The sequence below is a fragment of the Centropristis striata genome, chromosome 23, assembly GCF_030273125.1.
Source record: "Centropristis striata isolate RG_2023a ecotype Rhode Island chromosome 23, C.striata_1.0, whole genome shotgun sequence".
Classification (NCBI taxonomy): Eukaryota; Metazoa; Chordata; class Actinopteri; order Perciformes; family Serranidae; genus Centropristis; species Centropristis striata.
In genome coordinates this window covers 24,096,569-24,111,258 of record NC_081539.1, presented here as the reverse complement: position 1 = coordinate 24,111,258, position 14,690 = coordinate 24,096,569, and positions in this window count along the sequence as shown.

Here is a 14,690-nt window from a genome sequence, read left to right as displayed (position 1 = left end):
TGATTTCTGTTATCTAACGTATTTCCATTCACAGCTCCCATGTTAAGCTTTATCTCTGCTGCTACTCAACTGGTTACATTCCACACATTGGTTTTCCTGTGTGCGCTCAGATCGACACGGTGCAGACGCCAATCAAACGGTCCCTACTGGCTCTCAATCTCCCAGCCTTCCTGCCCCGGGCTCCGGAGATGGAGAAAGGCCGTCCTGGGGGTCACAATGCTCCGTGTTCTCATTCAGAGAAACCCCCTCTGCTGTTCTTTTCTCATTACCCACGAGCCCTGTGTCTGTGCAAACCCCCCTTCACAACAGCACGCCTCAGCCTGGGGTCAGAGGTCGGGTATTATTGAAGTTGTTTTTATTTATTTATTTCTCCCCCACACGCTTGTATCAGTGTCGCTGTAACCGTGGACATTGTTGTGGGTGAAAATCCTTAACACCAAAAAGGATTGGGACATTTCTGACTTGTTTGCCTGTCTTCTAAGAGACTTGAGTTCACTCTTACGTCCCATGACTCGCTGAAAAAAAAAAGTATTATTTATTCAGAAAGCAAAAACTCATGCAGGAAGAGGGATTAATAGCAACAACCACAGAGGGGGAATGAATAGCCTTTTGTCAGCCCAAACATCTGCAGGAAAGAAGAAAAAACTGCTGCCATATTTGAATGCACATGTGAAATTTGAGATTTTTTTCATATAGAGATGAATTTGAGCGACTGTATCTCATTAATCATTAAACTGTACAGCTCTGTAGGCCTATGTGCCTATAAGCCACTACAAGCAAGGGCAGGGTTCACTATTTCCATGAATCAGTGGTAAATGGTGCCAAGTCCATCAAGTTTTACATAGTACAGGGGCAGTGGGCGTGACAGTTGTTTTTTTTTTGTAATTTCAACACAGTGGAATGACACATGATACAACATATCCCCTGTAATCTACGGCTCTACAGCCGTCTGGAACTTGGTGAGGATGAACAGAGTGTAGTGTAGTGGTAGCAAATCATCTGATGTCAAAATCATGTCAGAGAAGAGATGAGAAGTTTTGTTTTGAAACAAAATTTTTAACTGAGCCATGTTGGTTTTGAAAAAGCTGACTCTTCAGAATGAAGCTTCTCACAAAGAAAATGAAGTCAGAGATGATGCTTACAACTGGATTGTTTGACAAGTAACCAGTTAAGCTAAGTAACCTATGCTAAGAAAAAGCTAAAGCATCATTAGAGTATAGACCAGGGGTCGGCAACCTGTGGCTCTTCAGGCCATCTACGGCGGCTCCCTTTTTTTCTCCTAGATTTGCCACTTTTAATCTCATAAATCAGGGATGGGCAACTTAAATGCTGGAGGGGGCCACAGTTTTTCATGGACACTACCACAGGGCCACATATAGGACCGTGCACGTAACCAGATATGATGAAACTGCAATTTTAAATATGTTTACAATGCAGTAACTTAACATATTTCATGCTCAAATGCACATATAACAGTATAAATAGGAATACAAAAGGTTGCAAGAACAGCAGACCAACATTAATTGCAAGAAGTCATTTTGTGCATTTCTACACTGCACTTTTAAGATTTCATGCTGAAATGCATGTAGTTGTACTGAGGGCCACTTCAAGTGAGGGTGCGGGCCGTATGCGGCAGATTTGCCAATTTAAATTTCATAAATTTGTGACTTTCATACTTGGCCCCAATTGGCAAAATTTAGAGGATTAGAGCATTTATATGAAATAAAAGGTTGGGTTTTTTTTTTACATTTTAATTTTAATTTATCATTGATGTATGCCCAAATCAATTTGTATTCTTCAATTGTAAAAATGTGATTTATAAACAGCAGCAAAACATTTTAGTCAACTTAAATGTGTATCATAGCTTTTGAAAGTCTGCGGCCCGACGTCAAGTCTAGTTTTGAGTTTCCCTCACCAGGCTAGCTTTCCTGAGATCTTTCTCAGGAGTCTCGCCTCTTATTTGTACTTGTGTCCTACCATCTTAATAACTGCTCATTGTGACCTATTAGTAATATTGGTAGGCTAATTAGGCTTCAGTTAAGGTTGTTTAAGGCAAAAAAAAACCTCCATTCTGAGATTTTTTTCTCGGAGATTTGGCCAACAATGGCTCTTTTGTTGGTAAAGATTGCCGACCCCTGATATAGCCAATGGGTTCAGAGATTGCATTTCGGCTGATACGTTCCACCCTGTTTGCTCTCTATACCACATTCAATCTCAAAGTGGTTTTGCTATGGTTTTCTGGTTGAACGTGCCCCTGCAGTCAACCAAAGCCTGCTCAAAGGTGATTGGTCACTTCTAATTGGACTACAAATGGAAGCCAGAACACTTTCAATACCAAAATATAAATAATATAAATACAAGGAGCACACCTACAACAAGCATTTCTTTTCAAGTATTTATTTATACAGCAATCTATGCCCTTTAACCTCAAAATGTGTGTGTGTGTGTGTGTGTGTGTGTGTGTGTGTGTGTGTGTGAAACGTGTATCTGGAGGAGTGTTTATTGCCTAAAGATTCTGCAATCATTCTAAAGATTCTGCATTCATACACAGATATATGTTTATAGAGACCTGATCAACATGATCAGGGGGCTGATGGATTAAAATGAAGGGCTACTTTGGACTAAGGGGAACCATACCTGTATAGGAACTAGTTGAAAATGCTGTATACTGACTATATTAAAGTAGGTAGTCCTATTTTGCAAGACAGTCGTTCACACCACAACACAATGTGTCACTTTGTGAAGCTATAAAAATAGACTAGACCATAATTGCAACATGCAACAAAAACTGTTGACCAAGTTCGCCAGAAAAGTGGGCACAAAACAATGAAGAAAAACTGCAACAAAGCCCAACACACAAAAAACCTTAAGAAGCTATTATTGTTGTTGTCTTAGCTACAAAAACTGACAGTTTGAAAATAATTCTAAAGGATAACTTGGACTTTTTAAAGTGGGTTTGTATGAGCTACTTATCCATTGTCAGCAGCAGGCCCTGAGTTTCTGTAGTCACCAGACTCCATTTACAACAACAGTAATTTTACTAACAAAAGGTCTAACAAAGGTCTACCGCTGCCTCTATCATTTACTTTGGTTGCGTTATTGTGTGATTTTTAAAGAGTTATTATGGATTCCTTACTGTTTTTGAAGGTGTCTTTGAAAGAGAGATAGAGAGATAGAGCCTCAGTTGTCCTTCTGAAGGGGCTGTCTGTGGGCAAGCGAAAGCTGGGAAAATATTCTAAATATAGCATATACTTGAACTGAAATTGATTTTTTTGGTGGCTAATATAAGTCTAGTTGCTGCCCCCCTCCACAGCATTACATAGCTTAGCTTCTGCATCTTCTATAGGTAATACACAGACTATGGATTAGTGATGTGTCGTTCAAAGAGCCGTCTCTTTTAGGTGAACGATGGGAGTCGGCTCAAGTCCGTCAGTGAGCCATTTTTCTTTCTTTTTGTAATATACTTTTCTCGTTAGGAAAAGTACCTGCAGGTGCTGTGGACGCTGACTACAGGTGTCACATGCATGATGTGTGAACCAATCATGTGAGGATTGACAAGGATCATTCCACCAAGCAGGGAGGGGCGGGGGTGGCAGCGCTGAGAAGGTGACAATGACAAAAATAATATAATATAATATAATATAATGTAATATAATATAATATCTAATTGGTCTTCCTTAACCCTTAATAGGGCACTCATTGAAATACTTGCAAATTCCAAATTTCAACCCTAGAGAATATTGGAGGATATTACATATTGCCAGAATGTGTAAAAAAACATACGGACCCGGGGGAGGGGGGTAATATTTTGAGAAAAAAGTTTACGAGATTAAAGTGGCAAATCTATGAGAAAGAAATGCGCAGATTTATGAGATTTAAAGTGGTGAATCTGCGAGAAAAAAGTTGCTTCTTTCCCCGATTTTTTTCTCGTGAATCTGTGACTTTTTTCTTGTAGATTTGCCACTTTAATCTAGTAAATTTGCAACTTTTTTCTCAAAATATTACAATTTTTCATTTTTACATTGGAGGTCAAGGTCAATAAAGTAAATATTATTATATTATTATCATACTGATTGGTCAGATGTCATGGTGTCACTGTCTGTGACATAGCCTGATCTTTGCTGATTAGCTGGAAGAAAACCTTGTGGTTCTACGACCAAACAGAGAGACATGGGGACCTCATTTTGATATCCACTGAAGTTACCAAATATAGTTATTCGCCCCAATAAAGGGTCAATGCCAATCTGCCCTGAACAAACTAATAACTTATTTACAGTACTTTACTTGTTTTGTTAGGTGTGTGTGTTTAATATAAATATTATAAAAATAAAAATGTCAATAGCTGTCCTTTTTTAAATTTAATTTCCATGCTTAGGTATTTTCTATCTGTTTTGTGTAGCTGAGTAGTTCTTCAAGCAAGTTAGAGAGTTACAAGGGATTTTACAACTGTAAATTCAATTGGCTACAGCGATTTATTGTAATGTAAGTCATATATGTGTTCAGATACAAATCACAAGTCAAAACAGCGCTAAATTTGGCTGAATTATAAAAGGTAGAGGTGTTAAAATGAAGAGCCATTTTGGGAGCCGAAAGAACGGCTCTTCTTGGTGAACTGAGCCAAATGATCTGCATCACTAAAAAGAGCCAAAATTCCCATCACTACTATGGATAAGTAGCTCATACAACCCCACTTCAAAATGTCTGGACCATCTTAAAAAATGCATTGCTTTTAAGGGATATCAGTTTATGCTCATGCTTTCTTTTTGGTGTTTAATTAACAAACCTGACAAGGCTATGAATCAAACATCATAAAGTTTACAGTGAGCCTAAAGTACTTTTAATTTAAATTAGGTTAGAAATTGTTGTTGTTAAACCTGCCAACAGTTTGCCAGATGCTTTATCCCATAGACAAGTCATCTCTCAAGTAGTTAGTCTCATGTTTAGGGAACAAAATGCCAAATTTAATATATTTGAACAAAAGAGAGCAGTGGGATTTAACCCGAGTCTTTAAAATAAACATTCATGTTTATGAGGCTAAGGCTGGTTTACACCATGTGGTGGTAAAGCTAAAGACAGCTTGTATAGTTTTATTGTTTGATAGACAATAAAGAATATTTATTGGTGCGTATTTCATGCTAACCTCACTATTCTCCACTGAATACACAATGATTTAACAGAGGAAGTGCGAGGTGGACCAGCCTTGGGCGACGGCCCCCCTCGCAGCAGCTGTTGGTGCAGATGTAAGGTGACAGTAATCAATACTGATTATTAAAGTGGGAACACCATCTCTAGTGTGTGATTAATCTTCATTCCCCCATGTTTACAGAGCCTCTTCTGGCCCGCTCGCCTCACAGGGGGAACGCTCCCCATTATCTATCCCCAGAGACAGGAAAAACAAAACAGCGTCACCATTAAAGATACTCACTGTCACAGGCACAGGTCGACAGTGGGATGGAGCACACATGAGCTGTAGTATCAAAGCAAAATGTCTGTTACATATCTGGAAGGAAGTATATACAGCAGGAAGAGTTTGAAATCCAAAACACAGTTAAAGGAACGTTTTACACCTTCTGTACACTATGGAGGAACATGGTCTCACAGGAATCCGTGGAATAGCCACCGAATCACTCAAATTTCCGTGAAACTGACACGGATTTCGCTACAATGCAAGTTAATGACAGTGATATCCCGTGGCTATTCCATGGATATTTTTTCCTATTGGTTTGTTCCAAGTCACGTGACTTTCAAGGTCCCGGCGGTCAGAACAAAAAACATGGCGGACAGTTAAAAACCATTATTTTGACTCCAAAATCCATTTTTCTGCATAAAAATGGATTTTGATCACATTTCTAGCAAGAAATATATGTTTTATTTTCTAAATTTTCACTCAGTGAATGCACATAATCACTTCGTATGTTGGAATAGCCACGGGATATGACTGTCATTAACTTGCATTATGGTGTTCTGTGTTCAGACTGAAAGCAAAGGCAGAGGGATTACCTTCAAAGTAAATGGAAAGATGTGATTAGATGTAAACACATCAACCTGATCTCATGGGAAAGCAATGACACATCACTTTCATGTGTCATCTAACACCCAATTCTAATTTCCAACTCGTCACATACAGATTCAGGGTTGCAGCTTTAAACACGTTTTAATGTTATGAATTAAAACTAAAAACACAAGACTGCTTGGTTAGGTTTAGGAACAGATCATGCACTGTAAAAAATGTTTGTAGAAATTACAGTAAAACACTGTCAAATTACATCAGAAATATGGCGTAAAACACCATATTAGACACTTTTAATTACCGTAAATCAAAGAATAGCACAAAACTTTAACTTACACTGTAGAAAAGACACAATTATTAAATGTTCAATGTAAAATTAATAGAAAAATAGCATGATGTCACAATGACACAATTACCCTAGAAAAATAACGGGATTATTCAGTCTGATATTTACATTTAAACATTTCCATGCATCGGACCTTCAAGCTGCTCTGGCAGCTCTAATAAACTTACAGGAGTCTTTCCACCAAATGTACAGGATATGTACAGATAGTATTAGTGAACAGAGAAGGATCTGTAATTACCTCTATCACATTTTGGATGCACCAATTGGTCGGAGGCGAGCCAGACGGCTTTGGACGAGACCTGGGAAATCCGATATTTCGAGAAAAAAATTGCAAATTTACTAGACTAAAGTGGCAAATCTACAAGAAAGAAAGTCGCAGATTTAAGAGATTTAAAGTGGCAAATCTGTGTGAAAAAAGTTGCGGATTAACGAGAAAAAAGTGGGGAAAAAAGCAACTTTTTTCTCGCAGATTCACCACTTTAAATCCCATAAAGCATTATTTCTTGTAGATTTGCCACTTTCATCTCGTAAATTTATTTCTCAAAATATTACCCCCCTCCCCTGGGTCCGTATGTTTTTTCACACATTCCACAGTCCACATTCTGGCCGTATGTAATAGCCTCCAATATTCTCTAGGGTTGAAATTTGGAATTTGCAAGTATTTAAATGAGTACCCTATTAAGGGTTAAACACGTCTTCTGTTCAGACCATCATCATGTAAATGTAGCCTTAACCTTGTTTCCTTGGTTTTAGCACATTACGTGCCCCCACAATGTATACAGTGTTGGGAGCTTATGGTGGTTTCACATTTTACTGTGAGATCATGTTTGATCTAATACTACTGAGCAACAAAGTGAGACAGTGAAACATTTGCAGCTTTCACCATCTATAATATTGCAACTTGAGTTTCCTCATCGAGAAGTCTGATGACTCCACTTCACAAAGAGCATCTTGAGGAAACAAGAAATTAAATTTGTATTGGTATTTCGAGTATACAAACAGTTGTCCTCTGTTTATGTCCTTTATTGACGAGACAAACACACATTTTCAGCCCTGATGGAAAAATAAAGTATTCTGTTCTAGTTTGGCTTTTTGCCAGTGTAACTCCATCTTCTCTGATGGTTTTTATATAATAGTGATTTACAAAAGCAATGTGTTTTGAAAGAAATGTAAAGCTGCCTGGATTACATTTTTATCAACATAATAAGGAAATGTCCTTGGTGAAAGTGTTTGCAAGGTATGAGAATGTTCATACATTCCCTACAGTAAAGCACGATTAATATTTTTGGGTGATGTTTGTGCAAATGAAAGCTTTTGGTTCAGGTGAAGGAAAGATTTTGATCTTGCAATTGAAAAATCAATGTTGAGTTGAACTCTCGCAAAAAGAACCTTTTCCTGACATGTTTTTAACTCTGCAGTACACGTGAAAACCACAATAGCACAGATATGCGTATGCATAATACAGCCAATGACCTTGCTCATAACTAATGTGTCTCTGTACAGTATGTTGTACCCAGCAGTTCTTTTCACAAGTTAAGTCCTGTAACCTTGCCGTATGGCAGCGACTGTGGAACAAACAATTCATCATCCTTGCTCCACTGCATCGGCAATCAAATTCAGATTAATGTTTAAAACAAAAACAAAACAAAAATCAAATTAGAGCCACTTAGAGTATGGATTGTTTGGTTTGGGGGCATTTATGCTACCAGGTCAATTAAAGTAAGAATCAATAAAACAATAATGAAACAATAATGAAACTTTGGCATCACATGGAGGAGAAAATAAAACAACCCAAGGTGATAATGCTAATTACAGATATATACAAAAACAGCCAAAGCATGTGGGAGCAGGTATGATGCAAAGTGCTGTACATGGAGAACAAATAAAAACGACTAAAACAGAGCGAGTCTCATGCTGGGTAAAAACCAGTCAATAAAAGTGGGTTTTTAAAACCGATTTTTAAACCACAAAGAACAGATACATACAACTAAAACAGAGCAAAGGTTGAGTTAAAAGCCAGTAAATAAAAATGGGTCTTAAGATTACCTTTAAAAGCGGACAGCGAGGAGGCCTGCCTAATGTGCAAAGGGTAAGTTGTTCCAAAGGCTGGGAGCAGCGACAGAGAAAGTCCGGTCCCCTCTGACCTCGGTTCCCTAAGGCAGCCATTCTCAACCTTGGGGTCCCGACCCCAATTGGGGTCACGAGATGAGTTCTGGGGGTCGCCAAATCATTTTGGAAAAAATATAAATGGACAAAATTAAGATTAAATTACATCAATTCAGACAGGGAGATGTTTTAGTTGTTGTCTGCTTCATTACTCCAGACTTGAGTCAGCAGCAGCAGTAGCAGGGGTCCCAAGGTCTCCCAGCAGAAAGCCTAACGGGACCACCAGAAGTGGAGGGCAGTGGGGCCAACACCAGCTAGGCTCCATAAATATCAGCCCGACTTCTTGAAACATGGCTTTTCGTGCATGACAAAAAACAACACAGAATATCCACAGTGTGTCATTTGCTCTAAGTGCTGGCAAATGAAAGCTTGAAAACAGTGAAGAGAGGGGGTCCCGGACAACATGCATGTTATTTTGGGGGTCACGACTCAAAAAGTATGAGAACCACGGCCCTAAGGAGCAGCTGATCGGCCGACCGGAGGAATCGTGCAGGGGCGTAGGGGTGGAGAGGCTCAGAGAGGTAGGGCGGGGCGAGGCCATTTAAAGACTTAAAAACAAATAAAAGAATCTTAAAATGAACCCTAAATTGCACCAGCAGCCAGTGCCATGTGCTCCCTCTTACGTTCTCCAGTTAGCAGACGACGTTCTGAACTAACTGGAGACGTGCAAGGGAGGACTGGCTAACTCCGAAATAAAGTGCATTGCAGTAATAAAAGCTTAGATTACTGTCTCAAAGTGCTTGTGTGCAAGAAAAGATTTCACCTTCGAAAGCTGCCTGAGGTGAAAGAACCAAGATTTCTCTATAGCACTTATTTGGCGCTCCAGTTTAAAATCACTGTCCACTTTAAAACCCATGTTACACCCAAGGTGATAATGCTAATTACGGATATATACAAAAACATCCAAAGCATGTGGGAGCAGGTATGAATCATGTATTTACAGTAGGAAGAGGAAGCAGTGCTGCTCTGTGCACAGATGTGCGTTTGATATGCATCATCGGCGCACCATTAACATTTTTGGACCGGGCTGAAGGCTCCCGGTGCCTCTCGTCTCCATCGCCTGTGACTGCAACAGATGGTCACCCTCTTTCTTGCAGGCTCCACCCCCCTCCTTGTGTACTCCCCCACAGGTGTCACCCTCCCGCCCTCCCCACCCCACCCCTCCTCCATCGTTAAATAATCACCAACAGCGGCCTCGCCCCGCCTCCCTCCCCCCCGGTTGTCAAAAGGAACGCCATCCTTCCTCTGTTTAATCCCTTTTTACTCCTCCTCTCCTCGCCCCCCTCTTCCCCTTGAGGACCCCCATCCCCACCCTCCCGTGCTCCCATCACTCAGCACCTGTGAGGATCCCACCGAGAGAAGATAAGGCCTTCTCTCTCCGTGAGTGGGGAAGGGAGATGGGGGGGGGTCAGGTAGAACAAAGAGGGAGAAAGCGCATGGAGACATTGGGAATTCTTGACAGCTGTTTCATTCGGAAGGCAATCTCCTCTCCCGGGTGCCATATCTGAAAAAGGGAGGAAAAAAGAGAAAGAGAGTCGCTGCATTCTCAGGCGGAAAAAAAGGAATAGACGAAGATCTTTAGGAAAGTTCAGAGGATTAATTTGACACAAGGCGGAGAGGATGGTAGAAGGCAAAGAGGAGGAAGAGGAAGAAGGGAAAAAATGCTTTCTTTGTCAGAGTAATTGCTCTCAGCCAGTCTAGTGTGCAAACTGGGGAGAGATTATAGGATTTATTCCCATGTAGATTTTCAACGGAGACGCTTTGCTGGAGCCTTTCTGTTCCCTTCAGCAGAACGTGTGGCCTGGGATGTTCTGTATAAATCCATAAATACATAAATACTGCTGGAGCACCATGTCTTTTATTCCCCGGGACAGTGAGGCGGAGCAAGTGCACATGGATCAAAAATGTGTGTGTCAAGGCAAACAAATGAAATGTCAACATAAATGACAGCACAGTATATATTTACTGTATGGGAAGCAGACTGGCAGCAGAAAACTGCTCGGCCATTGTTTTGTAACAAGGACGTTTTTTTGTCAACCCAGTCACAACGATAAATGTTGGCATTGTATGTGTCTGTTAACCACAGATATGTTGAATTTAAAAACCGATATCCTGGTTTAAAGTCCTGAATAGGTTTGTGTTGTCCAACTTCCCTTCCTCTTGTTCACTCAATGGTGGATTTGTATGTTTTTAAAGGTGCAATCAGTAAGATTTGGCCAGATTTTTAATTTAAAATGTTCAAAAAATGAGAGATATCTACTAAAATTAGCATGCTTCAGCCAACGCTGGCATCAAAAAATCAATCAAATCAAAATTACTTTATTCATTCCCGAGGGGAAATTCAGTTATGCCCTGTCTCTACACTGTATAATAATAGTAGATGTAGCCATCACTCGTTGATTTGAGTTCTCTGGTTTTGAAGCCTTGAGTTCTGACTGTCACCATATAGATTTTTCCATGCTATGTCATGAGCTAGCGGTTAGCGGTCCACTGCAGCAGCTTCTTAAATACAGAATGTCAGTTTGGTGTAGGTCTTAACTTTAGTTTGGTAAGTCTGCTATATTTGTTTAAGGACATTGTAGGTTTATTGTGTCTAACTATACACAATCTTGAAAAGTGACGTTGCTGCGTTTAGTAAATGATGCATTACTGGAAGAAGGTGAAATAACGAGTTGGACCTTTAACATCCCATTGGGGGTCATCCCTATGTTCCCTGGGTCCTATGTTCCCTGCTCAGGGAACATAGGACCCTTTTTTATAAAAAAAGGTCCTATGTTCCCGGTTTTTCCCAAAAAGGGTCCTATGTTCCCCTGTAGCAATACATACTGGGGAACATAGGACCCTTTTCCAGAAAAAGGGTCCTACGTTCCCTGCAATCTATCAATCTTTCCGGTAGACTCTCAGCATGGCCAGCAGGTCTACCGTCACATGGCCCACCTTAGCTCAAGCAGCCCAAAACTTAAATTTGCACAGAAGCTACTTTCTGGTTACTTTGCAGTTCATTTTTTGGCTTTTTAAATAGGGTTAGGGTTAGGCCTATTTGCAATGGAATTTGGCAGTAATGGTGGAAAAAGTAACAGACCGGGGAACATAGGACCCTTTTTGGAAAAAGTGGGTAAAAAGGGTCCTACTTAAATTTGCACAGCAGCTACTTTCTGGTTACTTCGCAGTTCATTTTTTGGCTTTTTAAATCTAGGATTACTCATGTTTGTATATTCCCACCCCTAATGATATTGTCTTATATCATGGGTTAGCTTTTTCCTTTTAGGGTTACTGTTAGGGTTAGGTTATTTGCATATGCGCGTCAAACAGCCCGTAGGCCATACGCCTATTTGCCATGGAATTTGGCAGTAATGGTGGAAAAAGTAAGAGACTGGGGAATATAGGATTCTTTTTGGGAAAAGCGGGGAAAAAGGGTCCTATGTTCCCCAGTCCCATACAAAGAGGGGAACATAGACACACTCCCTCACATTGCTTCGTCAATGGATAAAAACAAACAAACACCACAGATCAACATATCTGTGGTTATCAGAAATCTAAAATATCAACATTTTCCTGCTGATAACCTGTCTGGGTTTTGTTTAGTGTCAGACGGCAGAAAGTCTTTCACAGAATCCTAATAATCTCTAGAGTTAAAGGTGGATAAAGCAGAAGCCAGCAAGAGGGGATAAAAATACTAATTATAGATGCTATCGCACGAGTAGATGTTCAGTAGAATAATTCATTTATTTGATGTTGAAAACACAGAAACAACCTGAATTTGGGGGAAGAGATTATTACGAGATCAAAACCGCAGCGCATATTTGCATTTGTTGTGCTACTTTGTTTACCAGAATACTTCAAACAATGCATTACCATTTCAAAGCTGGTCAAGTACGTGTAATTCCTTGTCCACACACGAAAACAAGATGAAATTGTGTTTGTCGTTTTTATTTGATTATATATTTACTTGCTTGCCCACAAGCTGAGAGTAAAAGTGCAGTAATAAAGCAACGGCTTATCTTTGCAGTGAACTTGTGCTGACTCTCTCATGACTTGCATAAAGTAATGAGGGTAAATAGTGTTGCGTGTCCTCATGCAGGACAGATGCCTGAAAGAGACTTTTTGAAGAATCAAAGACTGCGAGAAGAGAAACTGTCATTCCCGACCGTTTCTTTCCACATGTGTCGCCGATCAAACAATCCTCAGAACGCCTTCTGTTTTCAATCGGGCTCTTTGACAGGTTACTTTACTCCAGTTCAGGGTCCTGAATGCTCCCTGTAGTGTGTGTGGAATATGACAGGTTCCATTACCTTCATTGCAGCCCACCGGGGAGTTCCCCATAGTTGCCCACAAGCTTCTGTTTCTACAATAATATGTATGTGTGTGTGTGTATGCCCCCTCACTGTACAGCAACAACATGTCGTACAAGCAAGAACAAACACCGGCACAGTTTTTACAGGCCTATATTACACCAGAGTCAAGTAGTTATCATACAAACAGTTCTGACGCTCCAGAGGAGACAGAGGATAATAAAACTCTGTGTAATGACTTTGCATCATAACCTAAGCAGAAAGCCAAAGACCGTTTCATGTACTTTGTTGCAGGATTCATAGCGACCTCAAATCCCGCTGGAGAGTAAATAAAATGTTCAAGTAAAACATCAAGCCCAAGCTTTCACAAGTGGGTGACTCATTGCACATGTGTAGGCTTGTTATCTTGATTGTTTCTCCTCATTTGTGGGGAAGTCCTCTCCTCCCGTCGCCTGCGGGGCTGTAGCCGGTCCCGGCAGCGTGTGACGCTCCATGGGTGGCGGAATGAGAAAAGGCCTCAGGTTATAATTGGCACAGGAAGAGGAGGCCTGTTGGGGGACTAATGCAGCCTGGTTGGGACCTGTTTTGGCCCAAGGGGACTTAAATTCATGCTGTGCACTGAGGTCAGAGATATTGTCTCAGATCAGATAGGGGGCTTTTACAGTATGACCTTCCAGTTGGTGATTAACATGTGCCTAACAGACACTCAAATCAGTGATTGTCTGAAGCGCCTTTCACACAAGCCTGGATTTATCTAGACATTAGCTGGAGGAGCTGTATGTTAGAATGCCCCAATCAGTTGGATCCAAGGTTATAATATTTTGGGATTTTTTCATTAGTTTTAGTTTTAATTTCGTTGTGATGTTTTGTTTTCAAATTCGGTTAGTTTTAATGAGTTTTAAGAGTGAGTTTGCTAGTTTTAATTAGTTTTTAATTTTTGGGAAATGCATAATTTTAGTTTAGTTTTTATTAGTTTTAGTTTTTTTTGTAATGGGGTATTTGTTGGGTGTGAGATTAAAAAAAGTCACAATAAATGTTGCCTTTATTTCCTTTGTCTGATCCATCTCAGCCCCAATAAGTTTATTAAATCATAAAACCAGATAGATGAAATAGATTTCATATCAACCAAAAAGGTTTACGTATGAAAAAAGTTGACAAAGACGAAAACTAAGGAAATTTTCACTATAATTTTAGTTAGTTTTGTAACCACAAAAACAGTTTCAGTTAGTTAGTTTTTTTTAAAAAAACTGGCGTTTTTATTTTTATTTCAGTAAACAAAAATATTTTTTCAATTCTCATTTTTGTTATTTTGTTAGTTTTTGTTAACTATAATACTTATATATAACTTGGTTGGATGAGAAATTAAATAAACCCTGCTATGTTTGTCTAATGTCCAGATGAGCCGAGCTGTGAAAAGAGCAGGAATTTACACAAAGAAGCCAACAAAAATGTTTAGCTGGAGAGGCAACAGGATTACAATTTACAACCTCTGGCGATAAGGGCTTTGCGGGAATAGTCAGACAGTTTCAGGAACCGCAGAAGGTTGTTTCTGACTAAATTACAAACTGGCTATATGACCACAGTGTAATGCCAACATGTCCAACAAGACAGGAAGAAGCAGGGGTGAGACTGAAGCTAGCATAGTTAGCTAGCTAACAACAGCAATGCAAGTCATTAATCAAACACTTTACTTGTCAGTTCTTGCATTTACTACAACCAAAGCAGCAGCTCTCTTATTGTTTTATATTTCTCTTATACAAACAAATAATATTTCCTGAATGAGAAGTCAATCTGTCAATGTGAATCAGAACATCTGTGTGAATACGTCTCATCCTACTCCTCAAAGAAAAGACTCAGAAACATAATGCAGTGTAAA